The 5,767-nt window shown below is 36.1% G+C and overlaps 1 long non-coding RNA gene across 2 annotated transcripts; it reads left to right on the top strand.

The window, feature by feature from the left end:
• The first annotated feature begins 692 nt into the window (after positions 1 to 692).
• Positions 693 to 4,581, top strand: LOC127841407 (uncharacterized). 2 transcript variants are annotated; one of them, XR_008030967.1, is made up of 3 exons: positions 693 to 780; positions 2,967 to 3,029; positions 4,016 to 4,581. It is a non-coding gene; the product is annotated as an uncharacterized LOC127841407 (long non-coding RNA). The 2 variants fall into 2 exon arrangements; XR_008030968.1 differs by lacking the exon at positions 4,016 to 4,581 and adding an exon at positions 3,597 to 3,719.
• Positions 4,582 to 5,767: the final 1,186 nt, after the last annotated feature.

Below are 5,767 nucleotides of genomic sequence, written 5' to 3'. Positions count from 1 at the left end.
TAGGGAATCCAAGTGTGGAGTCATGTTTTTATTGACATTACGTAACATTTCTTCGCGTTAAAACGCATGCCCAATTTATCAACCCATTTTTCAAGTTCTTTCAAGTCATTCTGAAGGATGTCAAAGTCTGTCTGAGTTTTTATTTTCCGATATAACAGGCAATCGTCCGCAAAAAGGCGCACTTGTGATTTGACTGAAAGTGGCAGGTCGTTTATGTAACATAAAAACATAAGGGGTCCGAGTACCGTGGCTTGAGGGACACCGGAGTCCACTGTGGAATTCTGGGAGACTTCGCCGTCCACTACAACTTGCATAAATCGTTTTGTGAGAGAAGTTTTGAGCCATGTATGGATTGTTCCGGTTATGCCAAAGCATTCCAGCTTGTATAAAAGTTCGTCGTGTGGCACGGTATCAAAAGCCTTGGAAAAATCTAGTATAATGACGTCTGTTTGTATGCCTTCATCGTAGAAAGATAATAAGTCATTCATAGTTACTAGTAGTTGAGTTTCGCACGAGAATCCTGATCGAAATCCGTGATTCAGGTTTGTAAGAATATTATTTCTCTCAAGATGGTTCAGTAAGTGCTTACAAATGATATGTTCAAGATTTGTACACAGTACGGATTTTAATGATACTGGCCTGTAGTTTTCGGCGAGGTGAACGCCCCCTGATTTGAATACCGGTGTGACATTAGCATTAACCCAGTCGTATGTTAGTTCGCCACTGTCTACTGATGTTTGGAAGATTTGGCGTATTCCAGGTGCAAGTTGTTTAGCACAGGTTTTCAATACATGTATTATATTTGGAATATTGTCTGGACCGACTGCTTTTGCGTCTTTCAGTGATGTTAATAATTTCTCTATTCCGGGTGTTGTTATGTTTAAGGGAGGTAACTCGGATTTATACTGTTTTTCTGATGGCGTTAATACACGTTTGTCTCTCCTTGTGAGAACGGAACTGAATTGATCCAAGATAAATTGTGCTTTATCTTTTCCTTCACTGAACAAGTTTCCTTTTGACGTAAGTGGTGCTACACCAATGTTATCTTGTTTTTTGGATTTAATGTATCTCCAGAAAGGTTTACAGTTGTTTTCTTTAGAGCCATTTTGTAAAGTCTCATTTACATAGGATATTTCTGCCTTTTTGAATTCCTTTTTACAAAGTCTTTGGTATTGTTTGAATTCTCTATAGAGCCTTGCTTTACGTTTAGTCATCCTCTTTAACGATCTATTAAACCACGGTACTTTGTTTTTCTTCTTAAAAGTTTTAGATGGAACATTTTTCTCAATGATGGTGTTTAGGTCATTTTTGAATTTATTCCACATTGACTGGATGTCAGGTGTTAGATCCGCCATTTTAACTATGTCACTAGACAAGTTTTCACACAACGAGAAGATGTTTTCCCAGTGTGCTTTTGAAAATAAATACACTTTTCTTGGTTTCTGAATGTTATAAATCGGTTTAACATCCGAGTCTGTTACTACCATTGCGTGGTCGCTTATGCCTGGTATGCTGATTGAGGATTTTACAAGTGAGGGATTGTTTGTGAAAACTAAGTCTAATGTGTTTCCTTCACGTGTCGGCTGGGGGTGTACTTGCGTTAGGCCGTGCTCTATGGATAGATCAATTAATGCTTGTTGTACGTTTTTATCCTGTGCATTTGCATTTACATTCAAATTTTCCCAATCAATATCCGGGCAGTTGAAGTCTCCAGAGAGGATAATATGTTTACTCTTCTTACATTCGGAAAGTTTTTTCAGAGATTGGTCTAAGTTATTTAAATCATTAATATTTCGATGTGGCATGTAAAAGGAGGCTAGGTATAAGTCCTTCTCATTTTTAAGTTTCACCTTTGTCCAAACAATTTCACTGTTGGTGACTAAATGAGGTTGTTTAATTTTAACGAGGCTCTTGCTTACACCAGTAAACACTCCGCCACCGCGTGACGCTCTATCATTACTATGAAAAATGTAATTATCTGAAAAAATCTCGCAGTTCTTGATAGCGTTACTTTCGATCGGTTTGCCAGGTCTAACACCTTTTAAACACGACTCCGTGCCGCAAATAATATCAGGTTTTACATAGTCTAAGGCTGCCGTTAATTCTTGTTTGTGCTCGCGTATGCTGCAACAATTCCCATTCAAAAGTCTGAGGTTAGTTTTCCTGGGCAAGAAGTCATTTCCAACACTAGATTTACTGTTTATACGAGATATGTCCGTTGACACTGATTTCGCCGATGATTTACGTGAACTGTCTCTGTTTCGGGGGCTGCTTGTGTTTCTTGTATAATTGTTTTTAATAAAAATTCAATACTGCTCCAGCAGCTGGAGTTTCACTTCTTTATATTGTATGTAACGGGCTAAACGGTGTTGAAGAGTTTAGAGAATCTAACGTTGATGTAGTACCCGACAAGGGGAAAAACATGTACATTGTATGTAGTTCATAGCAATTAAAAGTAAAGCTGTCTATGTTTACACTTTCACATATACAACAATACCACACGACTGAGGTTCTGTTAAGTTGTTCTATATCTTTTGAATCTATGTCTTCACATGACTTGTGGTGCCAAACATTACATTCATCACAACATACACCAAAGTGGGACCAGGTAACTGGTTGTTGACATATACCGCATGGACAAATTGATTCATTTCTAGGTCTTGATTGTGACCGACAAGGGCCAGGATTAACTTCAATGTCTCCTGCTATAATCAGAAGTAACACAAGTAGGGTTGTTTTGTATGGAAGCATTCACCTGCCCTTTTGAGTTGTGAGTTATGACTTTCGACTTGTGACTTTTGACTTTCGACTTTTTACTTTCGACTTGTTACTTGTGACATAATTCGGAGAGTTTTTTTAATGAAATATGGCAGACAAAAACGCTTTATATTCTAAAACAGTTTTATTATTAACTTAAGGTACTTTCTAACATAGTCTCTTCTTAAAGCATATTCTTATTATCTTAGTTAGCTGCGACTGGAAGGCTGATGAGCATCTCGTATTGTCGACTGTGATGTCTTATTCAAAATGTAAGTGTTATACAAAGCCCTCTCACGTGCAGATTCTCTCAACATTTATTATTTCAATGACGATTGTGAAAGCTGTCATTATTCGCTATATTTATATACCACTTGATACATTTGAGGATCGATGGATTTTTCAATATATATTCCCATTAATTATGTTGCGAACAGCGTCGCCCAAAAACAAAGATCTGGGTAGCAAAATGACTGAGTGGTTTACACATTTTACTTGTGATTGGAGGATTTGTTGGTAGTCCGGTTTTAAACTCTGCTAGGTTTGGGCTAGCTGGTTTTTCACTTGTCAAGAAATTAACACATATCCTGTAAGATATTCAAGAGAGTGTCTATAAGCATCAACCCTTCTGCACTATCAGTCCTAAATATATTCTGTTATATATTATCCAAAGCAAACCCTTGACACGCGTGTTCAAGTTCGAAACACACAAAATTCATCAACATTTCATTTAAAATATTCATTGACACAATGCAAGAACATAAAATACCAGAAATCATGTTGTAATGTTCATACATTATCCTAACTGTTCACATTATTTTTATGTTTTATTTTTACAGATATTGACTCTTAACGGCAATCGAAATGAAGATTGGGCTCATACTATAAATAGTTTTGGCGCTTTTTGACGTGGTTATATGTGTTGTACCAACTTATTTGCCAAAGAAAACTTTGAATCAGAGATCTGAACTTATTATTGAATATTTCAAAATTTTGCTAATTCAAACTGTAAGATATTCAAGAGAGTGTCTATAAGCATCAACCCTTCTGCACTATCAGTCCTAAATATATTCTGTTATATATTATCCAAAGCAAACCCTTGACACGCGTGTTCAAGTTCGAAACACACAAAATTCATCAACATTTCATTTAAAATATTCATTGACACAATGCAAGAACATAAAATACCAGAAATCATGTTGTAATGTTCATACATTATCCTAACTGTTCACATTATTTTTATGTTTTATTTTTACAGATATTGACTCTTAACGGCAATCGAAATGAAGATTGGGCTCATACTATAAATAGTTTTGGCGCTTTTTGACGTGGTTATATGTGTTGTACCAACTTATTTGCCAAAGAAAACTTTGAATCAGAGATCTGAACTTATTATTGAATATTTCAAAATTTTGCTAATTCAAACACACCTTGATCGAATTGCTCAAAATTGGAAAAATCAAACGATTAGACCCAAAAGAATAACGAGCTCAATTTTGCAAAAACCTGACGTAATGTTCCATTTACCAGATCTATTCGATAGCCAAGATTTCGGCACAAATGTTGATATTAAAGACGTAATTTGCTTCAACGAATGTACTCCATTCAGAAGAACAAAAATAAAGACTTTAAAGAATTGGCTCAACTCCTGAAACCGGGTTTGCAAATGCCACATGGCGCTGATACTGCCTGCACCCAACGGTCTGCCATCCAGTGGAGAAACCGATACTCCTGTGAGAACATGCTAGGAAGATTAACAGCGGCAGCCTTTTTCTACGGAATTCATACGGACTATCGTCATATAAAATGACAGTGATTTTTTTCTTTTCTGTTAAATTATGATATTATTCTTATGTTGATATACACAACATTTGTTAATGTCATCGTCTCAAATTCAATAAAATGGCTGAACGTTATAGTAGTAGCGTACTTATACATGTTGCGTATACATGTATTCGCAATAAATATTTCAGTCATGCTGATCTCATTGACAATTAAGACTTTGATACATTTATTTGATTTTTGCGTATTGAAAATACACAAATTGCATGAATGTACGCCCATTTTCAAGGCGTTGTTTAATGTGCCTAAAACTTGGGCACTATCGAACAATGGTAGGAGAATACGGAATATAGTACATGTTACAATAAAGCAGAATTTTTAAGGAAAAAAATCGTTATTAGAAAAGATGAAAGTTTTAAGTCAAAGCACACTGATGAAATTCTTGTTTTAAGTCTTTGCCCTTGTTGTCACAGTGACCTTGACCTTTTGACTTTAAAAAAGAAAAAATGGGCGTGGTAGAACTCGTGAAAGTGCATTTACTCACAAGTTTAAAGGTCCGAGGTCAATGTCACTCTTAGAGGTCAAAGGTCAAATTGTAATGTAGTGTATCGTGTCTCGAATATTAGTAAATCAGTAATGATATGATTTTCATATAACATAGCAAAAATGTTCACCTCTCAGATGATGTGTCTTGAGCATCACACAGATTTCTCGCTTCAAGGTCAATGTTGCACTAAGAGGACAAAGGCCCTTTTTTCCAAAACATTTTTTTTGCAGAGTAACTGATGATGGGATATTACAAAAACCTAGCAAGAATTGCATGCAACACCAAGGTCCCTCTTTCTAAGGCTAAGGTCCCAGAGGCCTATTGTCAAATTGTGGTGCAATCGTTTGTGTCATGTTGACGCACCATCATGGGCAGTAGTTGGACGCGACTTCTTATATGAGATGTATGTAAAAGTGTTTCGTGTTCTTGATGCAGAGCAAAAGACCTCAGAGATTTCAAATTTATTTTTGAAACCAAAAGGAACACATAAACAAAGCAAGATGTATGACACTTTAAATCTCACTGATCAAACCTAAAACACATTTCAAATTTGGACTTGGGCAGCAGTGAAGTAACTTATTTGCCTCAAATATTTGACTAGATTGGGTCAAGGCTAAGTCTCAATTGAGTCATGGTTAAGTCTGAATTTTTGGTCTGGTTCAAAATCGGGTCAATTTTAAA

Source organism: Dreissena polymorpha, chromosome 8, assembly GCF_020536995.1.
Source record: "Dreissena polymorpha isolate Duluth1 chromosome 8, UMN_Dpol_1.0, whole genome shotgun sequence".
In the NCBI taxonomy this organism is placed as follows: domain Eukaryota; kingdom Metazoa; phylum Mollusca; class Bivalvia; order Myida; family Dreissenidae; genus Dreissena; species Dreissena polymorpha.
Note: the sequence above shows the minus strand (reverse complement) of the source record. Positions and strands in the feature narration are given on the sequence as shown.